The sequence below is a fragment of the Loxodonta africana genome, chromosome 7 (assembly GCF_030014295.1).
Source record: "Loxodonta africana isolate mLoxAfr1 chromosome 7, mLoxAfr1.hap2, whole genome shotgun sequence".
NCBI classification, from domain to species: Eukaryota; Metazoa; Chordata; class Mammalia; order Proboscidea; family Elephantidae; genus Loxodonta; species Loxodonta africana.
In genome coordinates this window covers 13,866,105-13,889,745 of record NC_087348.1, presented here as the reverse complement: position 1 = coordinate 13,889,745, position 23,641 = coordinate 13,866,105, and the positions used below count along the sequence as shown (strand labels likewise).

At 46.3% G+C, this 23,641-nt stretch overlaps 1 protein-coding gene across 6 annotated transcripts in view; it reads left to right on the top strand.

Moving 5' to 3' along the window:
* CD6 (CD6 molecule) overlaps positions 1–23,641 on the top strand; it is a 48,966-nt gene that overhangs the window by 8,368 nt on the left and 16,957 nt on the right. The window lies entirely within an intron of this gene.

Sequence of the window (23,641 nt, the reverse complement as noted above, 5' to 3'; positions counted from 1 at the left end):
GGGCACACATTCTTTACTAATTGAACTAAACTACTGTTTGGTTTCAAGAAGGCTCCGGGGATGTTTTCGGCTTAAGGTTTAAAGATTATCTCAAGGCAATAGTTTTGAGGGTTTATCCAGTCTCCATGGCTCCAGAAAATCTGAATTCCGTGAGAATTAGAAATTTTTTTTTCCCCCTTTTGATCAGAGTACTTCTATAGAATCTTTGATCAAAAGGTTCAGTGATGGTGGACAGGCACCAATCAGTTTTTCTGGTCTCATGGCAAAGGAGACAGTTGTTCATGGAGGCAGGTAGCCACCCACCACTTGCAAGGCTTCCTAAGGACGGACAGGTTCAACAGCGGCTGCCTTTCTCATCGTGGCTCAGCCCCATGGGGTTTACCCTGCAGCTGCCCTGCTAGCCAGGACCGGGAACAAATGCAAAGCCTGGCAGGAGGCTCTATCTATTCACATTTATTCAGCACCTGCATTGTGCCAGGCCCTGTGCTGGCTCTGAGATATACAATATGAAGGTTTTGCCATTGAACACTTTAGCGTGTTGTGAGGAAGGTGGAAGAACACACCACGGTCTGCCTGTGATAGGTGTGACAACAGGCATTATCCAAAGATAACTATATCCACCACCCATAACGGGAGACTCACCATTCGTTAACACGCTCTGCTGCTAACAAAAAAGTTGGAGGTTCGAGTTCACCCAGGGCTGCCCCAGAAGAAGGGCCTGGTGATCAACTTCTAAAAAATCAGTCACTGAAAAGCCTTTGGAGCACAGTGGAGGGAGAGCTTGAGCCTCCCTGGTAGAAGCAGGGCGGCTTTTCAGAGGGGGGACATCCCTGGGTAAGAAGGGCCGGACAGTGAGACAAGAAGTCTTTCCTCATACAGAGAAGGATGGCAAAGGATTTGAGGCACAAAGACTTTAAAAAAAAAAAAGAGAGAGTTCAGCAAGTCCCTGGGTTACCAACATCTGACTTATGGACAACTCAACTTTCACTTGTCCTTTAGTGTTATGTAAATTTGCCCTACTTTGAAATGACTGAACCAACCTTTACAGCAAATTCTTCATCACAATCACCTTCGCTTGCTGCATGTGCAGCTTTTAAATCATTGAAAGGGCTTCCAGAATTTTCTTGCACTAAAACTAAGGCTAAATGCCCATAGGTACCTGTCCTGGTTTTCTAGTGCTGCTGTAACAGAAATACCACAAGTGGATGGCTTTAACAAAGAGAAATTTATTTCCTCACAGTAAAGTAGGCTACGAGTGCAAATTCAGGGCGTTGGCTCCAGAGGAAGCCTTTCTCTCTCTGTGGGCTCTGGAGGAAGGTCTTTGTCCTCAATCTTCCCCTGGTCGAGAAGCTTCTCAGGTGCAGGGACCCCAGGTCCAAAGGACGTGCTCAGTTCCTCGTGCTGCTTTCTTAGTGGTATGAGGTCCCCAACTCTCTGCTTGCTTCCCTTTCCTTTTATCTCTTAAGGTACAGGCCACACCCCAGGGAAACTCCCTTTACCTTGGGTCAGGGAGGTGACCTGGGTAAAGGTGGTGTTACAATCTCATCTAATCTCTCAACATAAAATTACAATCACAAAATGGAGGACAACCACACAATACTGGGAATCATGACCTGACCAAGCTGATACACACATTTTGGGGGCACATAATTCAATCCATGACTGTACCTGTGCCGACTTACCTGCAAATTCTTAAAGACACTTAGAAACGGGTCTCGTTCGTAACCTGGGGACTGCCTGTACATGTAAAGCAAAAACCGGTGAAACCCAAGTAAAGTGTGTAGCCTAGTTCATTAGGTTCTCCCAACACCAACCTCTTGATTTTTTTTTTTTTGTTATCGTTGTTGTTGAAAATATACACTGCAAAACATACATCAATTTAACAGTTTATACATGTTCAATGTGGTGACATTGATTACATTCTTGGAATCATACAACTATTCTCACCCTCCTTTTCTGAGTTCTTCCACCCCCTTAACATAAACTCACCACCATCTAAGAGTTTCTGTTATCAATTTGATTCCATATAGACAGTTCTTTAAAAGGGCACAATGCTCAAGGCAGACATCTTTCACTAGCTAGGCTAAGCTATTTGTTCGGTTGTAAGAAGACTTCAGGCCAACCTCCCGGTTTTGATAATGTACTATAGTTACGTAATATGTTACCATTGAGGGGAGCTGGGTGATGGTATAAGGCACTTCTCTCTTCTTTCTATTGTTTTTGCAACCTCTAATGAGTCTATACTCCAAAATAGTAAGTTAAAAAGAAACACCTCAGGCAGAAGAACCCATTTGATCAGAAGCCTGGAGGTGAAACAGGCAAGGTAGGTGATACTCTGAGAGGAGCTGAGATGGCCATCCAACCCTGCTGGTTCCATAGGCCACGTTGGGTGGGTGGGGCCACAATTCCCAAAGGAGTTGAGCTCCAGGACCTTTTCTTTTTCCCCACTCCTCCTCACTGGTATATCATGAGGATTCTGTGAGATGATACTCCTGAGAGTGCCAAACACAGTGTGTGGCCTGTAGCAAGTGCACACACAAAATGAGCATTTACAAATGTCAGATGGGCAATAACATGGCTAATGGTCTCCCATGCAGTGCTCTGTAAACGCCTAAGCCGGTCTTCTCCTCCTCACAGCCCTATGAAGTAGGAGTTATTATCCCCGTTTTACTGATTCAGCACCTGAGGTTCAGAGGAGGGAAGTGACTTGCCCTAGATGCTAGTAGATGCCGCATCTTTCACTTGACCTTGTAACTCCACACCCAGTGCTTTTTCCCAGCCCTGGAACATGGGTTTGGACAGGAGACCCCACATACCCCAAGGTGCCTGCAGGGAAGGTCTACCTGTTCTCTGGGAACATTTCACCTCACCCACCCTTAGCTGGACTGTCATGAAACATGGTTGATAAAAACCTGAAGGTGCTTGGCAGGTCAGATGTGCCCTGTGGAGTCTGATCTCTGTCTCTTCCTGGCTGAGCTTCGGTTTCCCCGGTGTAAATAGCAACCTCTGGAGCCCAGGGCTGGGGTAAGGCTCCATGAGATGTTGGCTGTGAAGCACTTGGGAAAAGATGAGGCTCCCTGAGATGCTACAGGAGCCCCATGGCCACACCCTCAGCCAGGGCTGAGGCTGGGGCAGGAACTCACGGGGACAGAAAAGGGAGAGCATAGGGAAGCCCTGGTTTCTGGCCACCATTTTGTAGGCTTCTGGGGTGGGACTGCCTTCTGCCTGAAAATGGTGGCTGAGGCAGCCTCGAGAGAAAGAGAAAGCTGTGGGGCTGGGCCTCCGGCCCTTGGGAGATGCTAGCCTGGGGCCCCATAAAGGAAAAGTGATCCCCTGTCTTTCCCCTTCAATGGGGTGTCCCAGGTGGGGTCTCCACTGTGTGTTAGGGGCGGGGGCACTTTAGAAGGTTCAGCCTGCAAGTTTCCACGCCATGTCTGACAGCATCATCAGGACTCTGAGCTGGGCCACCAGGCAGTGCCAGCAGTGTCCTGGGAGACGGTGTGTGGGAATGGAGGACCAGGGCTGTGTGGGCACACAGACTGCGCAAGTGAGGAGGAACCTCAGGGCTGGGAGCGTTCCCAGAAGTCTTGAGGATTGCACCTGAGCCCTCACTTTCAATTTACAAGTCCCCTACTGAGCTTTGTGCCGTGGAGGATGCAGAGGTGACGTCCCTGATCGTCAGAAAAAAAAAGAGCCACATGCAAAGCCAAGCTTGGTTCTGTCCACTTACGGAAGGGCAAACTGATGTTCAGAGAGTTTGAGTGACTGGAAGGCACCCAATAACAATAACATGTGACAATTATTTTTTTAAAAACTCCTGTTTTAAGCCTAAATAAGTTTATTTGAGCCTAGAAATCTTCCATCACTATCATATATGTAAAATAAATACCACTTGCAGTAAATAGAATATGTCCAGCCAGTTGGTGTCAGAGCTGGGACTAGAGTCATGATCTATTTACTGACCTGCTGTGCCAGCTGCCTCTTTCTAAATGGGGTTCGGAGAGAGGATTTTATCTATACTTCAGCATATTTTTCTTTTAGGAGGGTGTTCACCTTTTCCAGGAGGGGTGCCTGGCAGCTGGGTTGATGGGGGCAGGGACAGAGGTGGGGAAGTGGGCCCTGGACTGGGAGGCAGTCCGTTCCACACTCCTCAGAAAGCCTTCCTTTGCCCTTCTTCCTTTGGCCACACTAAAGTGAATGCACCAAGCGCATAATTTAAGCTCCTCGGGAAAATCTGTTGCGCTGCCCCGATGGGGCTCTAGAAATATCATGTTGGAAGAAACCCCATTTTTCAGAGAAGGAGACTGAGGCCCAGAGTGGGGAATGATGTGCCCCAGGACACAGAGCAGGGGTGAGAACCTGGGCCTGCAGGCCCAGCCCAGGACCTTCCTCCTTCCATCATTGCCCAGGAGGGCGTGGCCCAGGCCCTATGTATCCAGGGGTATCCTCAGGTGAGACTGCTGGATAGTACAGTGGCGTGAGGGGGTTTGAGGTGTTCCGGCTCTGAGATGCCACTTGGTGAGCTGAGGAGCTGGCTTCCTGGAGCTGCCTTCCTGGCCTGTCTCAACAGCTCCCCCAGGCTTAGTCTCTGGTGTTGTTTCCTCCCAGTTTTTGTTTTTTTTTTTCTATTTAGCATAATTTGAGACTTACTGAAAAGCTACAAAAATAGTACAAAGAATTTCCATATGTTATTCACTCAGATTCCTCAAACGTTAATATTTTACCACGTTTGCTTATTTTTTTTTTCTCCGTGTCTATCCATCTATTTTTCTGTTACTTTTTTCTGAACCATTTGGGAGTAGATTGTAGACATAACACCCTTTTCCTCCTACAGAATTCATTGTGTCCTTTTTTTAAAAATAAATAAGGATATTCTCTTATATAACTACAGTACACTTATCGATATCAGGAAACGAACAGTGATGCGATATTATTATTTTATTGACAGTCCTTATTCAGATTTTTCCAATTGTCCCAATAAGGTCTTTTAAAGCAAAAGAAAATTCAATTTCTTACGTTGCATTTAATTCTCAAGTCTCTTTGTTGTTGTTAGCTGCCATCGCATTGGCTTTGTTACCCAATTAGGGTCCGTGCCCTCGAGGAGTCGAGCCAGTGAAACATACTCTGAGTCAGAAAGAGTGAGAAAACTTATTCAGGAGATGTGTACATCACCGGGGACCCGGAAGCAACACAGCCTGTCTCCATGAAGTCCCAAAGAGCAATTTTACATTAGAGCTTACATAGAATTTTTACAAGGGTTAAAAGTGTCTTTGTAGTCCACAGATGGCATGGCCAGAGGAGTTATTCATTACAAGATAGTGACAAGAGACACTTTATTAGACTAAAGAGATACATATCAGATACCCGGGCCCTGATTTTCCTGTAGGCGGTTGTAAGTCACAGGTGGTTGGACAGAACAAAGTTAGTTTGCATCAGATTAAAACAAAGAACAAAGTCATTAACGTTAGGTCAAAACAAAGTCATTAACAAAGGTACGTGAAGGAGAAGGCAGGCAGAGGAAGGAGAAGAACTTATAGGTTCATCATTATTAGTTATGTCAAGTTCTCAGTCGCCCAGTTCTACTGTGTCCTATAGGGTCGATATGAGTCAGGATCGACTCGACGGCACTGGGTGGGTCAGTCACCCATTTTGAAAAAGGAGGAAACAAGCTGGGGAGTATAGGGGTTACAGCTTCAACTTGGATGTACAACAGAGCTAAATGTGTTGTTTTGGTCCTGCGCCATCTTCATAATTGTTGTAGGCTTGAGTTCATTGTTATGGCCACTGTGTATTTTGAGTACCTCATTATGAGGAGATAGGACTGTGATTACTCAAATTCTCAAAGGGCACCAAACCCCAAAAAAACCAAACCCATTGCTGTGGAATTGATCTCAACTCATAGCAAATTCAAAGATTTACAGCCTCGGAAACCCTATGGGGCAGTTCTACTGTGTCCTAGAGGCTCGCTGTGAGTTGGAATTGACTTGATGGCAACGGGTTAATCTTTACGGAAGCAGACTGCAACATCTTTCTCCTGAGGAGCAGCTGGTGGGTTCGAACGGCTGGCCTTTCAGTTGGCAGCCAAGCGCTTAACCACTGTACCACCAGGACTACTTTTGAAGGGGTCCAGTACCCCCCAAAAGTCAAAAAACTACCCCTCTAGTCCCACACTCTTCTGGTACAGTTGGAGAAGCTGAGAGAGAGAGAGGCTGATTTACCCGAGGCAGTAAGCCTAGGTGCTTTGCTCAAATTGGGTTCAGTGTCCCAAGGATTTTGGAGTTCCATTAAAAAGCAGATTTAGAAGTGTGTGGGCTTTGGAGTCAGACTGATATGAGCTTAAATCCCATCTCTTCCTCTGAATACCAGTACCTGAGTTTCTTCACCTCTCTGAGCCTCAGTGATCTTGTCAATATAAATGGTAATATAGTACCAGCCTCCTAGGGCTATTGGGAGATAAAAAGAGAAAATGAACTGACTCTTTAATAAGTATTCTGACAAAACTCATATACTACAATTCTGAAGCCCTAAAGACTCCCAAATAGTAATTGTTTTCATAACTGTTAGTGGCAAGATCTGACCTGAACTGATGAGCTGTTCATACCCTTTTCCATCCAGTAGATTTGGACTCGCAGCAACCCTACAGGACAGAGTAGAACTGCCCCATACAGTTTCCAAGGAGCGCTTGGTGGATTCGAACTGCCGACCCTTTGGTTAGCTACCTTAGCACTTGACTACGCCACCAGGGTTTATGCAAAGTCTTCATTTATTCTGCCTTGTGTGAAAATCAAACATTTTGTTGCAGAACCACTTGGGCACAGAGAATCACAACCTGGAAGCCCAGGTACCATCTTGCTTTGCCTGATATTGGAGTTCGGCTCAGCTCCTTTCTGCCACGGGGCCAGATCTCCCTCCACTTTTACGGTGTTTGCTATTTATTTGTTGAGCATCTAATATGTGTTGGGCACTCTCTTTAGCCCCTGGGAATGCAGGACAACACCCCAGAACTCAAGGAGCTTATATTCTAATCGAGAAAGTAGACATTTTAATGGATTTAAAAAGTAGTATTATTTTAGAGAGAAATATGAGCAATGAGGAAAATAAAGTGAAGTAAGGGGACCAAGAGTGATGGGGATAGGGACCTAGCTAAGGCTTCTGAGGGCATTTGAGCAGAGACGTGAAGGATGAGACGAGCTGGGAAAGCAGAGACCAAGGAGAAGGGCATTCCAGCCAGAGGAAACAGCAGGTGCAAAGGCATGGAAACAGGAATGAGCCTGACATGTCGAGAAGTGGAGGAGATGGAGCAGTCAGCGCATGGTGTGGGGTCAGATCAGGTAGGAGCTTGGATTGAACTCGAGGGCACTTGGAAATCATTGCGGATTTTAAACACAGAGGGATGTGATCCGATTGCCCTTTATATGTAACAATTAAAGAGCCCTGGTGGTGCAATGGTTAAGCACTCGGCTGCTAACCGAAAAGTTGGCAGTTCAAACCCATCCAGCAGCTCTTCGAGAAGAAGACCTGTCGATCTGCTTTCGTAAAGATTATAGCTGAGAAAACCCTATGGGGCAGTTCTACTTTGTCATATGGGGTCGCTATGAGCTGGAATCAACTCGATGGCACCCAACAATAACATATAATAATTTTTTTTAATTTAAAAAAACTCCTTTTTAAACTTAAATAAGTTGATTGAAGCCTAGAAATCTTTTATCACTATCACATATATAGAATAAATATCACTTGCAGTAATTAGAATTAAAAAAAAAAAAACTTTTCTGTTGAGCAAATTCCAACTCATAGAGACCCTATAGGACAGAGTAGAATGGCCCCACAGAGTTTCCAAGGACCACTTGGTGGATTCGAACTGCCAACCTTTTGGTTAGCAGCTGTAGCCCTTGACCACTAAGCCACTAGGGTTTCCAAATCAGAATAAACCAAAAAAAAAAAAAACCAGAAACTCACTGTTGTCGAGTCGATTCCAACTCATAACAACCCTGTAGGACAGAGTAGAACTGCCCCATAGAGCTTCCAGGGAGTGGCTGGTGGATTTGAACTACTGACATTTTGGTTAGCAGCAGTAGCACTTAACCACTGAGCCACCAGGGTTTCCCCAAATTAGAATATACCCATGTAAATAAATAAAACAGTGAAAACAAAAGTGTTGTTAAATAGCCTGCCATCCAAGCCTGAGTCAGCTCTCCCTTTGTCATTAGCAAGTGTTAGGTGTTAAAGGCCGAGTAGCACCACAGTGAGACTTTCTCCTTCATATAAAGAATTGGATTTGCTTACTGTGCCAGTCAGTGCTATCTAATCTTGTATCTTAAGTCACCTCCTATCCCACCTCTGGCTTGGGAAACTTTGCGTTAACTGGTGCAAGGATTAGGTGTGTGGAGGCAGAGAGGGCAGGGGTCACTGTGTGTTGTCAGGGAGGGGAGAATAGTCTGGTCAGTAATCTTCAATCAAGGTGGTTATACTCAGGAAGACCCTCCCCACACCCAGTCAGACCCTAACTGGCACAAACTATCCATTTTACGGCGGAGAAACTGAGGGCTTGAAAAGAGTGAAGGACTTACCTAAGGTCATAATAATGACTGGTCTCAATTCTACCAACTCTCATTGCCACTCCCACCTGATTCTAGCTGAAAGTTCAGATGGGATGTGAACATTAGTCATCCTTATTGTAAAAACGTTCTAACAACCACATTAAAAGAGGTATAAAGAAAGAGAAGCCGTATCATCCAGAATCCTCACACATAGCCTTTCATTCTGAAGGAGGGAGTTTTTGTCCCTGAAGCCTCACTGTTCAGCCTCATTGGTGTGAAGGTGGATCTGCTGATAACTTCATACTGGTTCTGATCCGTTTGTCAGGTGGCTGTGAAAACATGGACTGTGGGGTCTGAGAGACCAAGGTTTGATCCCAGGCTCCACCACTTCCTCTGTGGCCTTGGGCAAGTCCCTGAACCTCTCTGAGGTAAAATGGGTAAGACCTATACAGCACCTCCTTAGATCTGGTACTCTAGATAGACTCTAAATCCTCGCTGAAGATTCCTATGGATAATTTTTAGTCAGGGGCCTCTGTGAGGGCTGTCTGAGTTCCAGCCACATCAACACAGCTGCCAAACTCAGCCCCTTCACAGTTTACACACACACACACAAACACACATACACGCCCTCTCTCTCCCACTGTGAAGCACTTGGGGGTTTAGTAGCCCCTTCACAGTTTACACGCACACACACAAACACACATACACGCCCTCTCTTCCCGTAGTGAAGCACTTGGGGGTTTAGTAGACTCTTTTTTTTTTTTTTTTTAAGGAGACCTGAAGAAGGCAGAGGACCGGGCAATGTTTCTTTCTGTTATACATAAGGTCACCATGAGTCAGAGCCGACAAGACAGACAACAACAAGGGATCTGGAAGTAAAGAAGGGGAATATCCCTCCATCTTAATGGTTCCCCCTCCTCCTCCCAGAATGCCCTAGAAGCTCTGAATCATTTCCCCACTACTACACACAGTCTCTTGGCTCTCCCCAGCTCCCGCTTCCTGGAAGAACGGTGTGGCATGGGCCAAGCCCTCTGTAAGGGGCTGGGTGGGCGGGGGGGGGGGGGGAGTGGGCGGGGGTTGGAGTCCTGTCCAAGAGGGCGGGGTCCTAGGCCATCCAGGGAGGTGTTACACAAGCTTGCAAGCATATATGCATCTGTGCCTCACTGTGAGGAAATAGGGCCTCAAATGCTCAAATTCTCAAGGGGGTCAAACTCAAAAAAACCATATCCATTGCCATCAAATCGATTCTAACTCATAGCAACCCTATAGGACAGAGTAGAACTGCCTCACAGGGTTTTCAAAGATTCACAGCCTTGGAAACCCGATGGAGCAGTTCTACTTTGTCCTATAGGGTCACTATGAGTTGAAATTGACTTGATGGCAACGGGTTAATCTTTACTGAAGCAGATTGCCACATCTTTCTCCCAAGGAGCAGCTGGTGGACTCGAACCGCCAACCTTTTGCTTAGCAGCCAAGGGCTTAACCACTGTGCCACCAGGGCTCCTTTCAAAGGGAGCCAGTACCCTCCAAAAGCCAAAAAACTTTCCTTTTAGTTCCACACTAAGTGCCCCTGGTGGTGCAGTGTTAAGCACTCCACTGCTAATGGAAAGGTCAGAGGTTCAAGCCCACTAGCCACCCCATGGGAGAAAGATGTGGCAGTCTTCAATAAAGATTACCTTGGAAACCCCATAAGGCAGTTCTACTCTGTCCTATATGGTCACTATAATTTCGAATACATTAGATGGCAACGGGCTCGGTTTTGATTTAGCCTCACACTCTTCTTGTAGAATTGGAGAAACTAAGAGAGGGAGGGACTGACTTACCTGAGGCAATAAACACAGTTGCTTTGCTCAGATTGGGTCCAGTGTCCCAAGGATTTTAGGGTTCCAGGCTGTGAATCTCTGTGCCCAAGTGGTTCTACAGCAAAACGTATGATTTTTCACCCCAGGCGGAATAAGTGAAGACTATCAATAGCCCATCAGTTCAGGTCAGGTCATCCCACCAACAAAGTTTTGAAAACACTTTCTCTTTGGGGGTTTTTGCAGCTTCAGAATTGTAGTTAGGGATTGTGCACGAGTTTAGTCGGAATTCTTAATTGAGGGTCAGCCCTGGAGTATCCATCTTCTCTTTTCATCTCCCAACAGCCTCAAGAGGTTGGTACTAATATCACCACTTATATTGACAAGATCACTGAGGCTCAGAGACGTTAAGAAATTCAGGTACTGGTATTCACAGAAAGAGATGGGATTTGAACTCACATCGGTCTGACTCCAAAGCCCACACACTTCTAACTCTGCTGTGCTGCCCCCAACCCTAGGAGGGCCGCTTCTAGTCTTCTCTGCCCCACAGGATGCTGGAGTTTGGAAACAGAGTCAGCAGCTGGGGGAGTGCATCAGGAGGCTGGGGTGGGCCTTAGGGAGAGGAGATGGGCGGTGAGTTGGCTGAGCCTGACCCTCACCTTAAGGCCGTGGCGCTGGTTACCAGAGCCTGGGATCCTTGCTTTAAACCTCCTTTAAAAAAGTCCCTAAACCTCCATCACGCTTGGGCATTGAATGAACATTCAGCCAGGTCTCTGCTTTCTCCAATTTGAAGGTCTAAAGGCTTTGAAATTACAGACAGAGCCATCAGTGGGGTTCAGGACTGAGAAAGCAACAGTGTCTTCCCAGTATTAAAGTCAGGACTAGAGCACCTTTGCAAAGAAGGCTGGAGAATCCCTGTGATCCAGCCCACAGGTGGGGAGAAGGTTATGGGGGTACAGAGAGCCTGATAGGTCACAGCACCTCCATAATCTCTCCTCCTAGCCCACTTACCCTCTGGAAAGATACAATTTAGATCTTCGAGGTTGTTTGGCAAAGGCTTGGTTATCTTCTCTTCACCACTTTCTCATCCTGGAGAACTCCTATTCATCCACTAAGATCCCTTTTATTTGTCCCCTACTTATGGAGTCAAAGTTATTCCCTCCCACCTCCATTTTTCCCAGAGTACTTTGTCCCAACCCCTGGGATAGCACTTATGTCTGATCACGATCAACAACAAGTATATCTGGGGCCTGGCACAGAGTCTGGCTGAGAGGAAGGAAGGAAGGAACGAACGAATGGCACCTCAGTGACTAAGGGTTAAGATGGGCGGAGATGTGGAGGGGAGTATGGGGCGACAGTATGGTATGATGGGTAAGGGTGTGGGCTTGGACTTAGACCCAAAGTGGAATCTTGGCTCCACTGTTAGCAACTGTGACCTTGGGCAGGTCATTTCACCCCTTTGAGCTTCAGTTTTCTCACCTAGAAAACTGAGACTTCACAGGGTCCTTCTGCTCTGTAGGTAATGAAGATATACATAGAAGCATTTAGAGGTTACCTCCCTTCCAGGGAACCCAAATCTAGTTCCCTGAACTTGAACCCAGGGGTCCAGTTGGAGCCCTAAACAACAGATCTATGTGGCTTCTGACCACTGTTGGCCCCCAAGTTCAAGTGACAAAGTGGCCCCAGAGTGTTAAGCTGGTTATTCCCAGGACCTCTACCAGCTTCTGCTTCGAACCTAGATTTGGGCCTGGATTTATTTAAAGAGAGGAGGTGGGTGGTGGGTGGGGAGGGGAGGAGGCTATTGGTACGTGGAGCCGGTGGGCACAAGTGCTGAGCCAGGGCCAGTCCGTACTCCACCCGAGGAGTCATTCTGGTCCTGGCCCAACCTCAACACCCACCGGCTTGGGGAGGGCTGTGGCCTCCCTTAGAGGGACCCCTGTGACCTCCGAGGGCTTCTGGATATCTGACATCGTGAGGGCCCTTCTCTTAAGGTGGCAGGGGGCTTTAGGCCACCTCAGAAATGTCTCAGCATCACCCCCAGGGGAATTTTTCACCCCTTGCCCACGCTCAAGCTTCGTTCACCCAGAAACTGCTGCTTCAGCGGCCGTCTGAGACTCAGAACTAGGGCCCCTCCTGAGAACAGTGGGTGGGGGCAGGCCCCTGGAAAGCATGTGTGGTCAGCAGAATTTAAGCCTCTGCCGCTCCTCCCGGCCAGCAGAATCCTAGCTCCGCAGGGATTTGCACAGAGGGCCATGTTGGGGGGATTTCATCCTTGCACTTCACATACCTGAGTCTAGCCCAGCACACCAGGCCCCGTCCTGCCAGCAGGCCTTGCTCATGCTGTGCCCAGATCCAGGATGTCTTTTACCTCCTCTCCTTGTTGAGGCCAGTGTAGCAGAAAGACTGAATCTGAGGAATGAACTTGGATTTGAGTTCTGGCTCTGTCAACTCCTAGATGAGTGACCTTGAACTAATAACCTAATTTCTCTGAGCCTCAGTTTCTTTGTCAGTGAAATGGGTTTCATAATAGCACCTCCTCACAGGGTTGACATGAGGGTTCTGCACCACCATGGACATAAAGTGCTCAGCAAGGAGGAAGTTCCCCGTAAATGTGGGTTTGCTCCCCCTGCCCCAGTGAAGTGCTCCTTTGACCTTCAAGGCCTGACTCAAGGTCGCCTCCCTGCAATAACTTCCTGGACTTGCTCACCACTCCCATCCTGGCAGAGGGGCCTCTCCCTCCTCTGGGTTCCTCCAGCAGGTCATTCATGCCTCTGTCTGCACTTACCACTGAGAGATGGGTGTGAGTCAGCTCGGGATACCTGGTCTCCTGGTGGATGCTGGGTTCCCTGAAGGCCAGGCCTAAGCCTCCTTTACCTCCACCTTTTTGCCTCAGAGCCCAGCTTGGGCCTGGCCATGGGCAAAGCTCAGGAAATATGTGTGGAGGAGAGGTGAGGTGTAGAGAGAAAAAAATCAATGCCATCAAGTAGATTCCAACCCATGGTGACTCCACATGTTACAGAGTAGAACTGTCCCATAGGATTTTCTTGGGTTTAATCTTTAGAGAAGCAGATCACCAGGCCTTTCTCTCACAGCACTGCTGGGTGAGTTCAAGCCACCAACCTTTAGGTTAGTAATCAAGTGTAAACTCTTTGCGCCACAGAGACTATCATTAATAATACCAGTAACTAGTATTTGTTGAGCACGTATTATTATTTTTTTTTTTATTATATGCCCTGAGATGTTTGTTGTTGTTAGTTGCTGTCAATTCAGCTCCAACTCATGGCAACACCCACGTACAACAGAAGGAAATGTTGTTCAGTCCTGCACCATCTTCACGGTCATTGGTATGCTCAAGCCCGTTGCTGTAGCCACTGTGTACTTTGAGTGTCTAGGAGGCTCATCTTCCAGCACTATACCGGGTGATATTTTGTTGTGTTCCATAAGATTTCTCACTGGATGATTTTTGGAAGTAGATTGCCAAACCTTTCTTCCTAGTCTGTCTTAGTCTGAAAGCTCTGCTGAAACCTATCCACCATGGGTGACCCTGCTAGTATTTAGAACTTCCAACCTCATAGCAACATGCAGGTCACCACAGTATGACAAACTGACAGGCAGGTGGTGGGGAAGGTATTTATCTGGTGGTGATGAACTGAGCCCTGGAATCCCTGTCTGGGTTCAAATCCCTTCTCTGCCACTTACGAGCTGTGCTGTCTGGAAAGTTCCTTGACCTCTCCATCTGTAAAGTGGGGATTATAATAGTATCTACCTCTTAGAGCATTGTCAAAGATGAAAGGATTTAAAACTCCAAAAACTCTAGAAAACTCCCAAAACTCTTAGAATCATTGGCAGGGGCATTGGTGTGTCTCAGGCAGTTTACAAAGGCTTTTCACATACGTTCTTGTTTTTAAAAAACATTTGTTTTTATCACTAAAGTAATACAGCATCAAAATGTTAGAGAATTTAGAAAATATGGAAAAGCAAAGCATAGAAAACAAACCACCTGTAATCCTACCTTCAAAGGTGATTGTTGTTACTACCCTATTAAAGAATCTTCTAGACATTTTGTTAGAGAGAAATATTGCAAATATTTTTAACAACTCCCCAGACACCCCCATAACCCAAATTTAAGCAATGTTCACATTTTTGCCATCATCACTCATATTCATTTTAATGAGAAAGAAAATCATGCACATACTGGGAAATGCTTCCTTATTCTTCCAAAATGTGGTGCGTATACCTTCCTCTTCCATGTTTGTATACTTTCATTACATAAAAATATATCTAGAAGCAATAGATGGTATGATTACATGTGCTTGAATTTATGTAAATGATATTCTAGTGAGCATATTGTTTTAGAACTTGCTCTTCTCACTTAATAATTGTATTTTCAAGATCTACCCAACTGGATACCAAGGCCAAAAAACCAAACTCTTGCCATCAAGTCAATTCTGACTCCTAGCAACCCTATAGGACAGAGTAGAACTTGCCCCATAGAGTTTCCAAGGAGCGCCTGGTGGGTTCAAACTGCTGGCCTTTTGGTTAACAGCTGTAGCTCTTAACCGCTATGCCACCAGGGTTTCCACCTAATTGAATAGATATATCAAAACCATACCCACTGCCATCAAGTCCATTCCGACTCGCAGAAAACCTGTAGGAGAGAGTAGAACTACCCCATACAAGGCTGTAGATCTTTATTGAAGCAGACTGCCACATTTTTCTCCCACTGAATACAGATCTGGTTTGTTCTTTTAATTAAATAATCCATCCTAAATATAGTATCTTTAAGTATTCCCTGCAGGTGGTCTGTTAGACTATTTCTAATTTTCTTCTATTACAGACAGCACTGCAGTGAACATTTCTGTGCACATCTGTGTGTGTACATCACAGAGAATTTTTCTCTAGGATATGTATGCATAGAGGTATAAATTTTGGGTCAAGGTGTGAGCATCTTCAACTTGACGAGGTACCCCTGGCCATTTTTCTATGCTCTCTATTTACAAGGTTATGATCATGTTGTACATTTTGTTCTACTATCCGTATGTGTGAAACCCTGGTGGCGTAGTGGTTAAGTGCTACGGCTGCTAACCAAAAGTTCAGCAGTTCGAATCCGCCAGGCGCTCCTTGGAAACTCTACGGGGCAGTTCTACTCTGCCCTATAGTGTTGCTATGAGTTGGAATCGACTTGACAACAGCAGGCTTGGTTTTTATCCATATGTGCACACATACATCTATCACATATTTACATTTGTGCTATTGATTCAACAAGAACTTCTTGGGCACTTGCTGTGTGCCAGGCCCTGGGTTTTTCTCGAGATCTTATTTCAGTCCTGTGAGGTTTTTATATCTGTGAAGTGAGGGAGACAAGCCAGGCGTATGAAATGATTTGATTAAGGTTACCCCATAGTAAGGAGGCCACCACCCATCTGTCAGCTTGTCGTACTGTGGTATCTTGGATGTTGGCAGATAATAACAAGAGCAGCTGTTTCCCAAGTCCTAAACATTTAACAGAGTCCCCAGGTGATGCAAATGTTGAGACACTTGGTTGCTAACTGAAAGGCCAGAGGTTCAAGTCCACCTAGAGGTGCCTCAGAGGAAAGGCCTGGTGAGCTTCCAAAAAATTAGCCATATAAACCCGATGGACATTATGCTGAGTGAAATGAGTCGATCACAAAAGGACAAACATTGTATGACCTCTTTTATATAAAAAGACAAGAACAGGCAAAAGTAAAGAGACCAAAGTTTGTTGCTGGTTGCCAGGGGTGAGAGGGATGGGGAAAGGGGGAAGGTTATTGTTTATGGACCACTAAGTTTTGGTTTATGGTGATAGAAAATTCACATTGATTAAGGGTAAGGGGTTGCACAGCTGATTAATGTAATTGATTCAATAATTTGTACACCTTTAAAAAGCTGAACTGGCAACAAAACAAAACAAAAACACCTCATGGAGCAGTTCTACTTGATATACATGGGGTTATCCATGAGTTGGAACCGACTCGATGGCAGCTGGTTATGGAATCCCTGGGTCGTACAAATGGTTAAGCACTTGTCTTCTAACCAGAAGATTGGTGGTTCAAGTCCACTCGGGGCACCTCGGAAGAAAGGGCTGGGGATCTACTGAAAAATCAGGCACTGAAAACCCTACGGAGCAGAGCTGTACTCTGTCTGACACACGTGGAATCACCATGAGTTGGAGTCAACTCGACGGCAATTAGTCAAACATTTTATAGCCATTATACATTCATCCCTCGAAGCAATTCTATGTGATCCAGGTATTATCCTCCTGGTCAGGTTAAAACCAAATCTAGCAGGGCTTCATGACTTTCCCAAGGTCACGCAGCTGCACATCTGCAGAGATGGGTCTGGATCCTAGTTCCATCTCCCCCCAAGTCCCTGTTCTAAACCATGAACAAAGAATTTCCTAAGCGTGGATGGAGGTTGTTCAGCAGATGCACTGGCGCCTGGGGACGCGTGCTGACGCTCCTACTCCCGAGATCATTCCATTTTCAGTTACCTCCCTGATGCCAGCTCTAGCGTTCAGCACATGGTGCAAGTTCAGCAAATGTGGATGGAACTGGATTCAGGCTGGCAATGCATTCCTCAGATAGCAGGATAACGTCGCTCACCACCCTCATTTCCTTGAACAAGGGAGAAAGAGAGGGAGTTCCAGAAATTGAACACACCCTAAAGCCATTGTGCCTGTGTTGATTGTATCTTTAAGCTGCCTTACTGTTGAGATTATGAATTGTCATTGTCCTTTACTTCCCCTTGGATTTGGTGGCAGGCGGAGGGGGTGGGGGCTTAAAATCTAGGTATGCATGGAGTATGTCATGCCAGTGAACATCCTTTGTTATATGACACGGAGACAAAAAAAAAAAAGTAAGACTGACTTTCTCTGACCTGAATGACAGAAGGCCTTCTGGGCTGGGAGTCCTTGAGGACTTTGTCATCCACCTTCCCCTGTTGGTCAAGTGCACTGAGTTTTCTTTGTGTCCCCAAGTCCTTCCTAGGTATTACCAAAACCAACCCCCCATCGTCGAGTCAACTAGGACCCTGTAGGACAGAGTACAACTGCCCCATAGGGTTTCCTAAGCTGTAATCTTTGTGGGAACAGGTTGCCAGGTCTTTCTCCCACAGAACTGCCAGTGAGTTCAAATCCCTGACCTTTTGGTTAGCAGCTGAGGGCTTTAACCACCACGCCACCAGGGTTCCTCTTTCTTAGGTATAGATGTGAAAACAAACAAAATCCTATTGTAAAATAAGACCAAAACACCAAGCCCCTGTCATTTTTTAGCTGTGTGATCTTGGGCAAAACACTAAACTGCTCTGGGCCTGTTTCCCCCACCTTATGGGCTTGCTGGGAGAATTAAACTGGTTAATTCGCCTGAAGCGTTACAAAGGGTCCTGGTGTGTAAAACACCGAATAAATGGTGGGGTTAATCACTGAGCCATGCCAGCAGACTTGGTGGTGGGTGCTTTAGTGGTCTTGGGGTCTCCTTTTTCCTCTTCAATGTCATGGGAAGCATCGCAACACATTTCTCTTAAACCAGTTGCCGATTCCGACTCCTGGTGACCGCATGTGTATCAGAGTAGAACTGTGTTCCATACGGTTTTCCATGGCTTATTTTTCAGAAGTAGATCACCAAGACTTTCTTCCAAGGTGCCTCTGGGTGAACTCGAACAGCCAACCTTTCAGTTAGCAGCCGAGCATGGCGACTGTATCACCCAGGGACTCCACCTTTCCCTTAACTCCCTGCGTTTTGGACCCAGGATGCCCCACACAGGTAACTGCTTCCTCACTGTGAATGAAAATAGAGGACTAGGCCCCCATCTGGCTGCCCCCACGATGTCCACCTACAGAACCGGAATGCCAGGCCAGCTGCCCACCCATGGAACTCTGGGGCAGGGACCAGTGGGTGTTTCTGGTCTGCTCCCTGAACCACTATTACTCCCTTTGAATGTCTGGGGCCAAACCAGAGCCTTGGAAGGCAGACCAGTCAGAGTGCATACAGCTTTCATCATCCTTGCCCAGAACATGAAGGGCCAGCCTGCACCAACAAGAGCCATGCTGGTCTCCAGTCCAGCAGGACCCACACCCTTCCAAAGGCTTGGGGACACTGCAGTCACAGGTGCCTGGTGCCAGCTGCCTGTACCCAGCAGTACTCTGCAGTGGCACCTGGGCTAGTTGGAGAAAGTATTGCACTGGGTGTCTGACTCTCTGTGTGCTTTGGGGTGCACTTCTCCTGGGCCTCAGATTTTGTCTCAACTCAATGAGATTGTTGCCCTGGCCAGTAGTAATTTCCATGTCTGCATGGTCTCAACCATTTACAAACAATCACAACAAAGCTTCTGAGAGAAGCATTGTTAGCCTACTTTATGAGAGACTAATACTCAGACTGGCTAAGTGACAGCCCAAGGATCTGCCTTCTATTTTCTCCAGCTCTGATGAGGAGGCTCTTCAGTGTTTTCATTTCTCCAGTCCTCACAAATTCTCCATTGTCTTCCCTTGGCATCTTTAGGCTGCCCCATCAGAGATTCTGTAGGACACAGAGTGGCCTGCTTGGGAGTGGCCTGAAGAACCTGTCTCCTTCTTGAGCTGCGGGTAGCCGCCCAACTTCCTTCTCCTCCCACTGCTTCTTCCTCTCCCACTGAGAACACACTTCCCTCTATTCCTCCCCACCCCCTTTGTTCATAACTTCCAGAATGTGGGACACAGATTAAGATGATTTTCGGGGGCACATAATATAATTTCAAGTGGTAAATGAATGCCAAATCACATGGCAAGAAAAGTATTTTGTTATTTAATCTTCAATTATCATTCCTTCTGATCCTATGGAGGAGGCAGCCTCAATTTAACGATTGTGTCTTTTAATATTTCTAACATGACTTTATTTTAAATATATTTACTTTTACAATTACCTTCTATTTTAGGCAAGCAATACAAAAAGTTTCATCATGTTTTAATAGTTTCTAATTTTTTTGTATGTCTAGATATGTGCCTTATTTTATATAAACGGAATAATATACATGATTTTTCTAAGTACGGCCTTTTATCTTTTTCCTTAATTGCTTGCTTCATCTCTCACCCTTCTGTCTTCTTCCACTAGCATTACTTCTGCCTCAGGACCAGCTGCATAATTTGTGGGCCCCACTGCAAGATAAAAATGCAGGGGCCCCTGTTCAACAATTGCTAATAGTTTCAAAATGGCCGCCCCTTGTTCAACAGTTGTTAAGAGTTTCAACATGGCAGCCCCTTGGTCAACAATTACTAAGAGCTTCAAGATGGCACTAAACACATTGCCATCAAGTCGATTCTGACTCACAGAGACGCTACAGGACAGAGTAGAACTGTCCTATAGGATTTCCAAGGAGTGCCTGGTGGATTCAAACTGCCAACCTTTTGGTTAGCAGCCATAACTCTTAACCAGTACGCCACCAGGGTTTCCAAGATGGCACCAGCAGAGCATTAAACCAAGTATGGGGCCCTTTTAGGTATGAGACCTTGTGTGACAGCATGGGTCACAAACCCATGAAGCCAGCCTTCCTCTGCCTTTCCCCTTCTCCTCAAGCCCACCCAGTTTTAACAATCTGGTGTGTGTTCTTCCAACTTACCTCCATGTTCATATAACCAACCAACATTTCTTAGAAGGGTTGTTTTACAGAAGTTGTATCATATTATACACTCTTCTCTGCATCTTGCTTTCCTAATTCACATAGCGTAAAATTCCTCCAACTGGTGTTGGTCTATTCCATTCTTTATAAAGGCTGCATTAGAGCCACGCTGTAGATGGGCCATAACTTACTCAGCCATTCCCTGTCAGGTGGGCACTCACTCTGTTTTCAATATTTTGCTGTTCAAAAAACTCTCCTTGTGTTTGGGCATCTTAATGCAAATTCACAGGAAGGGGTAAAGCTTCCTTTGAAATAAAATTTTATTGCAGCAAAAAAGTGAACCAACTAAAAAAGTGTGAATGAAGCACAGGAGGAGTGCGGGGGCCAGGGCAAGATGGTCATGATGTCTGGGACGCATGGATCTTGCATTGGGCCCAGAGTGGAAGGACGGTGGGAGGGAACTTCTGCTTTTGTCCCTGTAGCCCAGAAGTCAGAGAACACGAAAGCTTGGCTCCCTTCTTGGGCTGCCAAAACCAGACCAAACCCGTTGCTGTCCAGTCGATTCCAACTCACAGGGGAGGGGAAATGCTTTGTGCCAGAGGAAAAAAAAAACCCTGAGTATATCTGACATTAATAAACTGCCTTGGTGACAGTTGTCCCTGGAACTGGCAGCTCCTGCTTGCTCTTTCTTTTACCCAGTTAATTAGCAGACACTGTGTCGGGCACCCTCGGATCACAGGGCTGAGCCACCCCAGGGCCCTGCCTGCCAGGGTTTTCTGGTCAAGTGGAAAAGCATGCCCACCTTTATGCAGGAGAAAGTGGTTTTCCGAACCCAGAGAGATGGGATACAGAACTGAACTAGAGCCCCCTAATGCCACGTGGTCACACTTGTACTCGTACAATCACACACACACTCACACACAGTTGCACACAATTATACTCACACAAACACACTCATGGGCACACACATAGTCACACCCAAACAAGTCACACTCACATGCAGTCATACACACACACAGTCACACCCACAAAATCCACACTCACATGCAGTCATACACACACGGTCTCACACACACATTCACACACAGCTGTACACAATTACATTCACACACACACAGTTGTACACAATCATACACTCGAACCCACACATGGTCACACTTGCACACAGTCACGCCCACCTCAGTCATACACACACACCCTCACACACAGTTGCCCATAATCACACTCATACACACAGCAGTCAGCAGCCCAGTCTTCCCTCCAGGCACGCGTGGAAATATTGAAAACTAGGCAGGAGCACTGGGGACCCCGTCACTGTGGGAGCTGGAATTCTGAAATCCTGACTTGTGGGTTTCTGAATTCCTTCTCTGAATATTACATTAGCTATGGAGTTTGTGTTCTGAATTCTGAGTCTTTTCCCCTTCAGGGGTCAGGTTGGGCAGCCAACCAGAGAGTTAGTGAGGATGGGCCCGTAATGACCCGACTGTTTTCTGTCTGGATGATGCTTACGGGAGGGCTGTGTCCGCAGGCACATTATACACGCCCTCACCTGGATGTGAGTCCGTGAGTCTTCTCAAGTGAAGCTACGAGAATGTGTAGCAGTCATGACTTAATCTTCAGCCTCTGTATTAGTCAGGCTAGACTGTAGTAACAGGTACACCCCAAGATCTTCATGCTTAACACAAAAAAATTTTACTTTACACTCACACAAAATTCAGTTGGGTGGACATACCCTTCCATCTTGTAGCAGTTGTGTGTAGAAGACATGGCCTCTAGCATCACTTTCCAAATAACACCAGTTGCCATTGTTATGGATTGAATTGTGTCCTCCCTGAAATTTGTCATCTTGGCTAGGCCATGATTCCCAATATTGTGTGACTGACTGTCCACCATTTTGTGATCTGATGGATTTTCCAATGCATTGTACATCCTACCTCTGTGATGTTAATGAGGCAGGGTTAGAGGCAGTTATGTTAATAAGGCAGGACTCCATCTACAAGATTAGCTTGTATCTTGAGCTAATCTCTTTTGAGATCTAAAAGAGAGAAGGGAGTAGAGAGATGGGGGACCTCATACCACCAAGAAAGAAGTGCTGGGAGCAAAGCACATCCTTCGGACCCAGGGTTCCTGTGCTGGGAAGCCCCTAGACCATCCCCCAGAGCTGACAGAGACAGAAAGCCTTCCCCTGGAGCTGGCACCCTGAATTTGGACTTCTAGCCTACTAGACTGTGAGAGAATAAATTTCTCTTTGTTAAAGCCATCTACTTGTGGTATTTTTGTTATAGCAGCACTAGATGACTAAGACAGCCATAGAGGCTACTCCAACTCATGGCTATCCCATGTGTGTCAGAGTAGAACTGTGCTCCATAGGAGTTTCAATGGCTAACTTTTCAGAAGTAGATGGCCAGGGCTTTCTTCCAAGGTGCCTCTGGGTGGACTCGAACTGCCAACCTTTTGGTTAGTAGCCAAATGCATTAAACTTCATACCATCCAGGGACTCCAAACATCACTGCAACAGGGAAAAAAGAGATGGAGGAACTGCCTTGGCCCAGAATCTCCTGCCCAGATTTCAGTGGTGCCAACCTAACTGCAGGAGAGGCCCGGGAATGTAGAAAGCCACAGCCCTCCCTTTGGGCTTCTGCAAACCAGAGCATCCTGGCCCAGAGTGGTTCAAATCCTGGCTCTGCCACCTGCTGGCCGGGTGGCCTCAGGTGATGTACCAGTCAGGGTCCCAACAGCAAACAGGTGGCACACTCAGAATAGGAGGGTTTGAAGAGGGCTTACTTATGAAGGGGCTATTTACAAAGGATAATGCAGTAAACAGAGGCTGGGAACAGCTGGGCTGTTACCACCTGGGCCCAAGGCGACAAGGACAGGGAGTGGTCAATGGTACCTGGAAGGAGACTGCCTTGAGCAAGTCGGCCACCTTGAGAGGATCGGTGACCTCCACTTGAGAGACACAGGCTACCCGTGGGACCTCACAGGGAGGGAGCCAGAGGAATAAACAGCCTGACTTCACTCTCCTCCCTCCCTCCTAGCTCTACTGGTGCTTCTTTTTGACTGAACCCAGAGGAAGCCAAAGGGCCCAGTAAGACATTGCTTTTGTCCAAACGGGTTAGCCTCGTGGGGCCTCTGGAAAGACAAAGGGATGCTATCTGACATTTTCTATTCTTAGGACCTCTGTTTCCTAATGTGTAAATTGGGACTGCTAATACCTACCTCACTGTGCTGTTGAAGACAAATGGAATAATATATGCAAAGTCCTGGCATATAAAAAGCACTTAACAAATGGTACTTTTTCAGAGTCTGACAGCACTTTGCAATTTAATGGTTCCAAACCCCAGATGCTCTAATTATCCTTAAGCCTGATATGAAATTCTCAAACAAATGCTCTAAACAAAATTGCTTTTCCTAATACCGTATTTTTACTCAAATAACACGCACCCTTCTGTATTTGTTTGCCAACTTCTACCCCCCCGGGGAGGTATGTTTATAAACAAACACACCATGCTATTTTTTTTTTTTTAATGGAATCATGAGCTTCTTCTCTATGTCAGATATTTGCTCATTTTAGTCTCATAATACTTTCCTAAGTGTTGTCACCAATAAATGTGGACTCCAGCACAGAGAGGCTAAGCAACCTGTCCATGGTCACACAGCCAGGAAGAGAATCTGACCCCAAAGCCCACAATA